This window comes from Vicugna pacos, chromosome 18 (genome assembly GCF_048564905.1).
Source record: "Vicugna pacos chromosome 18, VicPac4, whole genome shotgun sequence".
NCBI classification, from domain to species: Eukaryota; Metazoa; Chordata; class Mammalia; order Artiodactyla; family Camelidae; genus Vicugna; species Vicugna pacos.
In genome coordinates this window covers 44,740,888-44,754,161 of record NC_133004.1, presented here as the reverse complement: position 1 = coordinate 44,754,161, position 13,274 = coordinate 44,740,888, and the positions used below count along the sequence as shown (strand labels likewise).

At 48.8% G+C, this 13,274-nt stretch overlaps 1 protein-coding gene across 5 annotated transcripts in view; it reads left to right on the top strand.

Moving 5' to 3' along the window:
- Positions 1-13,274, top strand: part of SDK1 (sidekick cell adhesion molecule 1) — a 719,511-nt gene that overhangs the window by 409,733 nt on the left and 296,504 nt on the right. The gene's annotated exons all lie outside the window — the stretch shown is intronic.

Here is a 13,274-nt window from a genome sequence, read left to right as displayed (position 1 = left end):
CGGTGGCATTAACCATGCTGTCACCTGCCCCTCCCATCCTGCCATCAGCTCCTTAACTCCGAGGAGTGGACTCCTGAGCCCCTGCCACGGCCTGGGTGCAGACTTGGCCGTCAGCGTGGCCTATGCAAAGCTTTGGCCGGTTACATCCATTGATTAGGTGTAGGGTTCACCAAATCCAGCGCAGACCCTCTGAATCAAGAATCACAGTAGGGGGGAAAATGTGATTTATGAAGTTTTTTTCAATATTAATAATAAAAGATGGAAATTGTATTATCAAATAGATTGTGTTAACTGCAACGATTTCCAGCTTTTACAGTTAGATTCGTTTATTCTGTTTAGCAAATTGGACTCAGTACTCAGTTGTAATGTACCTATGGGGATAATCGTGGGTCAAATTTGGAGGAATTCTGAGTCAGAAACAAGGAAATAGGCTTCAGTCTATCAGGAGAAGGGAACCATTCCACACATGCCCTGGTTAGCGTGATGCTGACATCATGATGGTATGAGACAGTCTGCACCTGATGATTTCCAATGTGCATGCTCCACAAAGGCCAGTAGAAAATGAAGCTAGTGCAGCGAATTTGCACGTTGCCGTGCTAATGCAATACCATGGGTTAGATAACCGGAATATGTAAATTTTTAAAATAATTTCATTGTCTCCTCTAACCAAGAAGCATCTTGGAAGCAGCTCATAAATATTATAATTAACTGCCTTGCGTTTTGTTCCCCTGTATATTTTTATCTTTGCATTGGCACCAGATAAAAATGCGTCAAAGGTGAGATAGAAGGATGGACTTATTTTAAATCATAGGAGAAAACCTGCGTTCTGTTCCCTTAGCTGTTCTGTGCTTTTTATGGGGACCAGGTAACATGTGAGAAGTAAAGGTGGGGGAAACGGCCTCATTTTAAATCTTGGGTGAACCTGACTGTCGACATACTGGGTTTACCTAAAAATTAAATGGCACATGCATGCGTCTTCTCAGTGAAAGTTCTATTTTAAAAACCTCTAAAGATCAGAAGTCTGGGTAAGTCTGCAGAAAGCCCCAGAATCGTATGTTTAAATGCTGCTCCTTCCTGGGCAGCAGCGGATGCTGAAGGGGGGAGACTGTAGTTCAGGGCTTCCCTGCCAGCATCAGCAAGGCTGTGAAATACAGAGGGTGCCTCAGCTCCCCTGATTTTTATGGAATTAGATATTCTCAAGACCCGTTCACGTTCGTGTATGGTTAGTAGTTGAAAGTGGATACCTTATAAGGTAGTAAGGTGCAGTGTGTTTTGCAGACTTAGGTATCTTTTTTTTCTGATGTGGGCTTCGTAAAAACCCCAAACAAGACTGATGAAAAATTTTAAAAACTTGCCAGCCAGCATTTCTGAAGAATCTAAAGATATTACAGCCCAGTTATCAGTTAACAAAAGATAAATTTTCCCTTGGCATCAGCAGAGCAAAGTGGGGAGCCTTTCTGTAGTGAGCACCATCAAGGAGGTAGGGCCTGGAAATTAAACTCCTGGTGGGTTGCACTGTAATTAATCTAAACGTGGAGAGTGCCATGTGGCCCACCTCTGTTTCCAGTCATAATAAACTGTTCCTCCTCCGAGCCAGCCTCGTGTCGAAGTGGCGTAGCACCCCAGGGCCGGCCCTGTCCCGAAACCATGCAGTGAGTGACGCACTGTCACCAGCTAACAGGAGGAAACAGATATTTTCCCAAACAACTGTGTACACGAGAGTTCAAAACCTCACCACCTTTTCAGGTGCAAAATATTTTGGCCCCACTTGAAGCTTATGAAAAGCAAAAGAGAAAGAAGGCTGAGATAAAAATAAATAAATTTTTAAAAAAGCATGACAATTAGAAGTGAAATGCAGCCCCACGCTGGTGCCGCCTGCTGGTCCATGCCCGCCTCGTAGATGGCGTCACTGTCTCCCAACATCCCCCCACACACATATGGTTAAGAAGGCAAGTGACAGAGTGTTCCGCACAGACGCTTCCTGCCGGGGAGGAGAGGACTTTCCTGAGCCATCCATCCTCTGGCTCCCAGTGAAAGCTTGCCGCCACCTCAGGGATGGGTTCACTTTGAAGTTTTAATGTGACGTGAAGCCAGCAGATGTTAAGGACATAGGTGGACTGTGGAAGCATCCGGCATGAATTTTTCATGGCTGGCCCCGCGGCTCAGGTGCACAGCAGAAAGAGAGCGGGCTGACCTCGCCCCAGAGCACGCATTTCCATTCTGAGGTCAGACCCAGGCAATCTTTCTAAACCTGTCAACGTGTTTTTGGTTTTCACTTTGAAGATTTTACTTTGAGTTAACTTGTGTGGATCAGATCTTTCAAACTGAATTAATATTGAATAAGAGTTTCTTTAAAAAAAAAAGAGTTTAGGTTAGGGAGGAATTCTGCACGGCGATTAGCAGCCATTGTTTAAATGCCATTGTACCTACCGTGGACACAGCATCCGCTCCGACGGATCTTCCGAATGTCCGGCGTAATGAGATTCTCTGCCAGAGATGCCGCCTAGAGTGGGAAAGAAGCGACTGCCTCTCTCCTGCCTGCTTTTTCCTCGTCTTTCATTTTAACGTCTCTTCTTCAAACAGCACTTACAGCTAGGATATCATTTCAGCTGATCCTCCTTCAGGCTGGCAAACCCTTGCTTTAAACTCTGAAGACCACTTAACATTCCCTTGTCCTCTGTAATGCTAATGCAGCCGCAGACCTCGTGTACGGTTCCTTCATAGTTGAGAGTGGATCCCTGAGAATGGTGCCTAGGAACAGTCATCGGGGGACTGCCCTGTAAAACAGGGCTCCGTGTGCCCGGATCCGATTCCATCCTGTTTCCTTAAGGGGGGAGGGGGCTGGCATAAGCCCTCCGGTTGTTCTTTGACACGGATTGGATTCCCAAAGTCATAAGAACGGCTTGAAATGTTACTAAAAACCAGTCCACAAATGACCAAATTAGGATCCAGCTGTCACTTTATGGGTTAAGTGGTACTTTACTGCCAGGACTTTCAGAAACATTAACAGGAAGCATGCTTCCCGGTAGAGCCATGAGTTTACTCTGTCAGCACGTGCGGACCCGCCGAGAAGGGTGTGGAAGGAGGGGTGCCATGTGCTCGGCCCCGACCTCCTGGAGCTGGTCCTGGACAGAGCTGAGTCCAGGCTGTGGTCTCTGAAGCCTTGACCCCCACCCCTGATCTATGCCTCCTGAGCTGTCTGTCACTATCATGCAAAAGAGATAAAGGTGAAAAAAAGTATCTTCAGTATCTTGCTAATCATGACAGTTTCATTCCAACTTTGGATCGTGCCTCGGGGCACAGTGATACACTTTGTGGACGGAAATCCCGGTTTTACTTGGTGTTCCTGGTCATGGTGAGTTCTCTGGACAAGTTCTTCCGACCTCTGAGCACAGAGGACGGGCTATCTCGGTGACCCGGCTGATGAGGAGCGCGGGGTCAGCGTTGCATTTGTGTCGGTGCTGCCTGTTTGTGCTCGCCCTGTGAGTAACTCGGGCCCGCGGCTCCTTCCTGGGCGGGCGTGTCTACACCAGTATCTACACTAATGTCTACACTAGGATCCGGTCACGGACCCTGTGAGAGTTCGTGTGGCCGAAACTAAACACACAGGAATGTAAACCCACCTCCCGGGCAAAGGGGAAACCACAGCCTGCTGGAAAGTTCTGAAAGCAAACGGATGTATGAAGGCCTCCTGCCCACCTCCTTGAAAATGCGAGTTTCTAGCTCTCCCTTGCAGCGGATGACGGGGCGCTCCCACTGATAGACCCCATCTGCAGAAAAGCATTAAAGATTGGTTTTCTTCTTGTAAGGGTTCAATTAAAAGACACAAGTAAAAATGCCAGTTCTAATAGTTTGTTTCTGGACCCCAAATATATGTATATATGGTGAATGAGGTTCAGGGGTACAGCCGGGGATTCTCAACCAGACTTCAGTTAAAAATAAGAAAAAAGGAAGAACCAAGTGGTTTAAAAAATAATGAGGCCATAACTCTCTTCCCGCCAGGACAAAACCGGGTTGTTTTTGTTGTCACTCGTGTTCTCTGCACCAAAGTCCCATCTCTCTCGTTCCAAGCTGTCTGTCTTTCCCGCTTCGTGACTTATTTCAGCCTAATTTCACCCTTGGTAAATCTTAAGGTGTTGAGTTAAACTATGAATTATCATTTGCCCTCCGCTTTTGAACAAATCTGGGGCACCCCAGCTCTCCCAAAGTGGAGCTCTGCAGCTTGGGCTCTGGGGACGTCTCAGGGTGCGTGCAGTTTTCCAGGAGACTGAGCAGGAATGTCTAATCCTCAGGACATCTGTTTCCAGCTGCTTTCTGATGCTCCTTCTAGAGTCAGGTCGGCCTGAGGCTGCCCGAGTGTTGGGGGCTCTGCTCTCTTCCTGGGCACATGTCACCTTGTCCTGAGTCCTTACTTCAGGTGTTGTTTCAAAGTGCAGACTTCCAGGTGCCAAAGGGATGATTCTGAACATCCGTGTCAGGACTGAGGGAGTGAGGCTCTCTAATAACTGGGAAATAAATTGTTTTATACATTCGGTGCTTTCAGTTCCCTGCTGCCTACGTAATGGGGCAGGACTCAAATGCCTTGTCAGCTGACATGTTATTCCAAATAGTTTTTGGAGGTTGATTGCTCAGCATGGAGGGTCCACTTGCTTCAGGACAGGAAGACATTTCCAGCCCAGCCACAGTTTGGGGCCAGTGACCAACTCCACTCAGTCAGATGTGACTGGAGGAAGAGTGACACTCCAGGTCGTGTGCGTGAGAGCCCACAGGTGGCCTCCATGCTCCCCCTTCCCTGTGGGGCCACGGTGGCTGGGCCACACGTGGAGATGGTGGCTTTCAGATGAGTAGGAAAAAAACTGTGTGCTGAGCACTGAGACTTCAGGGTGTATTTGCTAAAGGAACAAAAAGCAGTCCGTCCTAACTAGTAAGCTCTGTGACCTTTGGTGTACTCGGAGGACGTCGAAGGATCGACAGGGAGTTCTGCAGCAAAACCTCCCTCATGCTCATCTGCTGTTTATACGAGCCAGGTTTCCAGCGGCTGTCTCTATGAAGGAGAGAAGCAGGGTTAGAACTAGAGCCGGCCTTGATGTCTGCCTCATGAGGGATGCATTCCGAGTGACTTTTTTCTTTTACATGTAATATGCACCAAAACTTGTTACATGTGTATTTTTTTAATGGAGTGTGAATAATCATTGTAACAGTAACTGAATCCAAGACATCTTTTTAACCCCAGAGCCATACGATTGCTGGGAAATTTTAATTTATATACACATTCTTTCAGAGGCTATGACAGGGTGGTCAATAAAATACTTTGAATCATTAAATGTAATAAATTAAGATAAAATTCTGTGGGAGGGGTAGGATAGAAATAGAAGGTCAGGAAAAATAGGAATGATGTAAAATTTCTTTTTTTTTTTTGGCAGGGGGGAGATAATTAGGTTTATTTATTTACTTTTAGAGGAGGTACCGGGGCTTGAACCCAGGACCTTGTGCATGCCAAGCATGCACTCTACCGCTTGAGCTATCCCCTCCCCTAAAATTTCTGACTGTTAAAAACTGGAGCTTGTTCATGTGCTGTTTAAGCAGGTGCTGATGTGCATCAAACCCTCACACCTGCTCTGTCAAATATTTAGCTTCCTCTGGATACATATAAAACAGTGCTGCAATAGTGTATATTATTAAAATATACCAGAATATTAAAATATTAAAATACACTGGAAATGTTATTCTTTGCAGTCCTGCAGGTCTATGTTGAAAAACTTTAGGTGTCAACTTAAACGGTGGAAACGATACATAGTTTTAAAAAAAAAATTCTTCTAGGTAATATAAAAGCAAAAGCCGCTCCAAGCTGTGTTAGATGTATGATAACCTATAAACAAGCTCACTGCTGAATGACCCCCCCCCCCCCGGGGAGTAGGCAGAAGGGCACCGACGGCCCTTGAGCTGGAGACGGGTGTTTCAGGAACCTTTTCCTTCTCAACTTGCACAGTAGCCCCCTGAGTTAGTGATCAACCCGTTTCAAATCTGAGGGCACCAGGAGGCCCTGAGAAGTCAGGTTATGGACCGAAGTCACAAGAGCAGGGAATGGGGCGTTGAGGGCTCGCAACAAGGCTTATTTGACTCCCGACCCCTAGTTTCTCCTGTAAAAAGGGAACAGCTTGTCCCCCGGAGGCCGGACATGCCCTTGGTGTCAGCATATGTCCGGATGAGGGAAGCCCGAGGCAGAAGCCCACCGCGGGGGACAGCAGCTGTCCCCCGAGCCAGCCCTCCCTCTGGATGGGAGAGTCTCTGAGGGGGCTCTTCCCCACCCGGCCTCAGAGGAGCTTGGCTGTGTTTTAAAAAGTGACAGCTTCTGTTTTGATGCCAGAACCTTCCGCGTTGAACATTCAATCCAGGTAAAGCCAGTGCGTCGTCCGTGCAGACACAGCTTGGAGGCTGGCCCCCTCTTGTAACCCCCATTTACATTTGGGTGGACTGGGAGCCAGACTCCACTCACCTGGACACAGGTTTACTGGGAGATGAGACTGGGGTCAGGGCATCACCTTGCTGACGGAGCACCGTGGTGGTGGATTACAGCGTGTAATAGCTCAGTGGTGTCATTGCCAGTGATGCGTTAGGCACCGCGTGGCCTGTCCCTGGGGCTCCCGGGCCCCACGTGCACAGCTCTGCTCCCTGCTTCCCAGGCTGGCCTGTTGGGGCACCTGTTGCACAGTGAGCAGGCCACACCCAGGGAGGAAGGGGAGCACCTGGGCGGGAGAGGTCATTCGCCAAGCAGAGCTGACCAGTGGGATTCAGTAAATGAGCCATAAGTATTCATTTACTTCTTCCAATTATAGTATAATTATTTAAGGGCACAAATTATCATTCTGCAGTGATTTGCCTAATCAGATTTTTTACAATCTACTGAACAAAACTCAACTTTAATAATTTCTCCAAACCAGCTCCCCGACTCCGGCCCCTTGTTAACCATACCAATTTAAATAACTATATTCAGATATTTAAACACAGGACTCTTTTAATTGTGGCAGTTTTAGCACTGGAAATAGAAGTAACCCAAATGATTTTTACCCTTGACTCTGGGATCCAGTTTCCTGACCGTAGCCAACAGCCACATCCTACATTCAGTTGGCCGAGAATGTGAGATCATCTCACTGTAGGCTTGTAATATGCAAACATCACATTTCAAAACTTATAGTGCATGGAGAGTGACTCGACATTGTATCTTACTCATGCAGTAAACGTCTTTCCAGCTCTGATCACTTTGGATGTTACGTTTGTTGAAGTGCTTTGTCTGCTTCCCCTGTCGCTGGAATTGATACAAAAAGAAATTTGTAGAGGGCACAGACAAGGGGGATGGAAAATTGAATTTTCCTTGCAGTCATTTTATGAACTCATCTATTCATGGCACATCCTGTCCGGGGAAATCCCAAACAAAGTAACAGCCACCAGCTGAGATGAGACTGCAGAACGAGCTGTGAGTTGCACAAACAGTTTTCTCCGGAGCTGAACCCAAATGATGCACCCCGCCCCACTCGCTTTCCTTTCCTGAATGAATTCAACAGGCCCAACCTGGTAATTAAGAAACACCTGTTTGGTTTCTCTTCCTTCAGCATTTTTGAGGTTTTCAAACTCCAGCTTGTGAGTTATTTATCCTGCAGACTTGTGTTCAATTGTTAAAACCACATGGAGAGTTCTTCATCTGGTCACTGCTTTGTGTGTGAAGCGTCACATGTGGTCACCTTCTGTTAACAGCTCACATCTACCTTTCCCCCTCAGTCATAATGTTTTATTACCGATCACAATAAGTGATGTGCCTTCGGCTCTTAGAGAAGGCGATTATGGCAGGTAATTAAAATTGTAGATCTTTACAAGGTGGGTGAGAATGTTAGATCAAGCCTTAAGAAAACCGAGTGAGTGTTTAAGTGGAAGCCACTTAGCGCGTGAAGGCCATCACCAAATCCACAGCGCCGGGTTCCCTCTTCTCCAAAAACGCTTTGTATCTGAGCAGTGAAAAAAAAGTGGAATTTATGCCAGGAGTAATAGCAGCCAGAAATGTATCTGAAGATGTGGGCTCTCCCTGTGCCGTAACTAGCGCGCTCTCAGCAGCGGTCCCTGCCGGGGTCTTGTTGTGCCAGGCACCCTCTCACCTTTTGCGGTCTTCAGGAGTCTCCTCCTTGGTGCAGAGTCAGTCCCCACACTCAGGGCCTGTACGGGGCAAAGCAGGTCGTCACAGAGCGTGCGCAGGGTGACTTCTGTTGTCAGTGTGACTTCTTGTTTGTGGCCCAGGAGCTTCTAAGATGGATCCCGAAGACGATTATTTTACCTAGTTTTATAGAATCCTAAAACCGCGAGCCAGGAGTTTTCTGGCTCACCTTAGTTCTTGGCTTGAATGACCACCCGGGAAGCCCGGAGGCCGTCCTGTGTGATGTCCCCAAGGAGCAAGATACAGACAAAAACCCAGCAGAGCACGAGCTCCAGTGAAGGACTTGAAAGAATGCCTGCTTTTCCGTTTCGGTCCCCAGCTTGGACTCGGGAGTGGGAGCAGCGAGGGAGTCAGTCGTGGCGACCCCTTCGGCTGGCCCGCGGGTGGGCTGCCGGGTGCTTGCTGTGCTGACGATCGCTTGAGTTGAGTGGTCCCATCTGGTGTTAAACGCCCGGCCCTCTGCCGCGCCCCTCCCTTTCCCCGAAAGATACACGGCAGGCTGCCCCTTTGGGGTTGTACTCAGTCAGACGGGCTGTGTCACGCCAGGGTTTGCTCTCGTCTGGGAAGGCTTCCAGCCCAGATGTGCTCCGGAGCTCAGCCTCCTCCCTTGCCGTTCCTTCAGACTCCGGGGAGCACCCTGACTAGTCGGAATGACTTATGGATAAAGCCCGCACACGGTGCTGACCTGTGGTGATCAACTCACGTGAGGAAAGTTCAGTGGTTCCACATTTCTTCCACCTACTCAAGAAGACATCTCCTGAATAGAGAGAATGACCTCAGAAAAAGTTATGCAAAAGTGTTACCATCATAAAGAAATATAAAATGAACAGGCAACATTTAGCACCTTTCATTTCTTTGTTCGTGTTAGTGATAACGGTAAAAAAAAATGATGACAGTAAGCACGTTCTTGATACAAATCAAGGCCACTGTTGAGCTGACGTGAACTCTACTGGCACTGAGACTATCTGGATCGTTTCCACATCTCACTTCTCTACCGGAAGGACTGACGGTGAGCACTGGCTTCTGTTCTGATGGGTTGGGACCCCTGCCGTGTTGGCATGGTGGGCATTATATATTTTGAGTGTCACCCAGCCTGGAAGAACGCTCAGGGTGCAGGAAAAGTGGTCTCACCGTCATCTTGGAAGCGGCTTGCACGCTGACTGCTGTCCGGGCTCGCCTTCACCCCACTTCTGTGTCCGTCCTGCGCGTCTGAGGAGCGGCAGCCGGCGGTCCCCCCCGTGTGCTTTCCTTTGGCTTTGGGGGCCTGAATATCTCATTTTCATTTTTGTTCCAAAGTGCATACCCCGCCCCCATTTAAAACATTCAAATTTCCTTTCTGGTATTTTGTTCATCTAACATCTACCAGGCGTCCTGCTTGACAGCGAGGAAACTGAATGAATGGAACACACGGCTCTCGCCCGCCTGAGCTCCCTCCTTGCTCAGGAGGGGCGGGCAGGCCGGCGAACGCGAGACACACGGCGGCGTGTGAAACGCCGGGTGAAGCGGAGCTAGGTGGGAAGCGCGGAAGCACAGGGGGCGATTGATTCTGCTCTCGAGGCTGGAAGAGCGTTGTGAGCAGCACTCTTTCATCCCCTCTTCCATTTACGGAGAGACGCCCCGCCAGTGCGATGGCTACAAAGAGGAGGTTCGGGGGGGACAGGGCTCCGCGTGACTGAGGGCCTCGGCGGCTGCGAGCCTGCATCCGCTCCCCTTGCTTTCAGTGCTGGTCCACCTCCCCGAACCACGTCTCCTCCAACCTCATCCTGCTCAGCGTGCCGTCTCCTCTGCCAGAACTTACTCTCCACGTGGCCGGAAGACATGAAAACAGCAGGGACTCAGCAACACTCGCTCGGGGAAGGAGTGAAGGGCATTGGGAACCGAGGGCTTTGCTCTTTTCCATCTGCATTCTTCGCCCCTGCACATCGGACCATTATCATTACTATTTTTTACTGAAGTACAGTCAGTGCCAGTGTGTCAGTTTCTGGGGTGCAGCAGTGTCCCAGTCATGCGTATACACACGTATATTGGTTTCATATTCTTTTTCATTAAAGGTTACAAGATGTTGAATACAGTTCCCTGTGCTCCGCAGAAGAAATCTGGTTTCTATCCATTTCTGTGGACAGTGGTTAACCTGTGCAAACCTCAGAGTCGGGACCACTGCTTTCACTCTCCTCTCCCCCTCTCTCTGTCCTCGGCCTCTCGGCACCTTCTCACTGGCTGTGCCCTTGCTCTGCCCAAGCCCCTTCTCTCTGGGTGTTTACAGCTCTTCTGGGGCCTCCTTACCCCGGACGCAGGGCTTCTCCCTTGTCTAGTCCTTCTGTGCGATGATTTGTTTTGTTTTCCTGTTGTTTATTTCTCCTCAGAGGAATCACTGATTCTGTGACTTTAAGTATCACGTTCGGTCAAACGGTCTCTCCAGACATTTCTCAGCGTTCAGTTTTTGCCAAGTGGAAAGTTGGATGAATGATTTTAAGTCCACTCTGACTCTTAAATCCTGATTGTCTTTTCATTTTTAACCTTCTTTGTCTGGTTTATTAGGTGCCCTGAGATGGAAGGCCTGCCCCCATGCCATTCCTCAGTTATTGACAAGTTTGTTTGTGTTTGGTGACTTTGACCCTCTAGTCTCTGACGTCCTTCTTTATCTCTCTCTCCCTCATCCAAGTGATTACACGGCTCCTGGTGATGGGGGCAAAGCGTGCCCATCTGACCCAGTGATCGGGACATTGGGCCCTGAGGGAACTTCCACTTGGAAATTAAAGTATCCTGTGTCCTTCAGCTTCCTATCCCAAAGCAGGCTCCTCTCCTAAATTCCCTGGAAAGTCATCTCATTTCATACTTCCCAGCTCTTACCTACCCCTGAGCATGTAGCTAGACCCCGGATTCTTCCCGAACGTTTATCCATCCATCCACTGTGCTCCCATCCATCCGTTAACTCGTTCACTTAGCACGTATTTACTGAGTGTTCAGTCAGTGCCAGCTCTCTCCTGGGCCCTGACAATATGCCGTGGTCAAGGCAGACTGGTTTCTGCCATCAGAGCCCACGTTGATGAAAAGACCAACAAGCGCTTTTAACGTGGGCTGTCCTCAGTCTGGAAACGGCCATTTCCCCCACACCCCGAGTTTCTGCCACTTCCACTTCTAATCCTTTGCCTGCTGTAAAGAACAGGGCTGGTAGAGATGCGAGTAATATATGCAAAACGTGCATGGAAGCAACACTCCTCTGAGAGGAGTCCACAATAGTTCTTTTTTATACGACCGTTAGTGTAGGCTTATGGAGAGAAAATATGGAGAAGTTTCGAGAGATGGATTAAGACAGAATAAGTCCGTGGAATTACAGCTTCAAGCCAGAGCGTCGCTGTCCCGCCAGCAGGACCCTCCTGTGGGCAGAACTGACGAGCGATGTGCACCAGTGCCAGGGCCCGTGTTCTGGAGGCCGTGTGTCCACAGTAACTTACAAAGTGGGCTGCTCTGCGGATGCACTGTTAATGTAAGTTCCTCATCTTTAAGTCATTCAGTCTGTCACTTGTAGAAACTGATTTCCTTACAACTTACGTGTAAGTTACATACATAACTTATATACGTATACGTAACGTAACTTAGATGTGTAAGTGAAAACTCTTTGATTAGTCAGCTCAGGCTGCCAGGAAAGATATCCCAGATGGGGCAGCTCGAGCAGCATTTGTCTGCGCACAGTTCTGGGGGCTGGAAGTTCACGATCAAGGTGCCGGAGGGTTGCTTTCTGGCGAGACCTCTCTCCCTGCTTGCGGACGGCCGTGTCCTCTGTGTCCTCCCTTGACCTCTCCCTCCCCGGAGGCAGGGGAAGGAAGAGAGGGAGGGAGAGATGGGGGCGTGGCTGGTGCCTTCTTTCTAGTAAGGACACCAGTCCTCTCGAGTTAGGGCCCCACCCCTATTATCCCGTTTTACCTTAGCTACCTCCTCAGAGGTTCTGTCTCCAAAGACAGTCACAAGCGGGTCAGGGCTTCCACATACGAGTTTTAGGGGACGCAGTTCAGTCCATAACAGCTTCCTACTCCTCACTCCTCTCGTGGCTTCCCTCCTGAGGTATCACTGTAGACGACAAGTCCACGCCAGCCCTCTGTGGGATGCGTTTACTGCTTGACTGCGTTCCCTTTCTCCTGCACAGCACCTTGAGAGGACAGAAACCAGTGCCTACAGGTTGAGAGAAACTTCTCTGGCTTTAAAAGCCATCTGGTGAAGTGGCCACGCCGGGGCCACTTCCCCAGTGAGCCCATCAGAGGCCCTAGTCTTCCTGCGAGCGCTCTGTTCTTGGTTTGGGGGAAATATTCACTGTGGAAGTTCACATTGTTGCAGGTTTAATGCCGTGTGAGGGGCAGGTGTTTGGAGTGGGGTGTTTGGTCTCTTTGTTCTTAAGATAACTTGGGTACTTGGATTAACAGACTTCCTTTTTGGAGAGAAATGTTTCTGACTCTGATGTTGGTTCTGACATTAGCTGAGGTGGGACGCCCCATGAAAAGACCAGCAGGACCCCTAGGCAGGGCCGCTGCTCTCCTCTTAGCATCGTCCGGTTCCCTGGCCCAGAGGCTCTATCTCACTTTTTGCCTCTAAGGCGGCTAACTTACACCTAGAATTCTATTGGTTCCCTGAGCTCACTTCTGATTGGTTATTTCCTTCACTCCTGATTGGTTACTACTCTCACTCCTGATTGGTTATTACTCTCATTTCTGATAGGTCCACTTCCCTAACTTCTGATTGGTCCATTTGTAGTACTTCATTTGCATGGAGCTCACTCCTGATTGGTCTATTTCTACAAAGCTTGTTCCTGGTTGGTTAACTTCTGTTGTACTTTATTTGCATATGATGTCGCAAAGTGTAGAACTGGCAGCCTATAAAAGGCCTGTGTAAACCTGCAGACGGGGTCCAGAGCTTGGAGTGTTAATCCTTCTGGGCCTGCTGGTGTAATAAACGTGAGTTCTCCAACCCTCCGAGTGCTGCTTGGTTTCTCGCCTGGATCCAGGTTGCTGTCACAACTGAGCTGTAACAGCCAGCTGTAACACATTTTTCTGCAACTAGCTACTGCTCTGGAAGCATT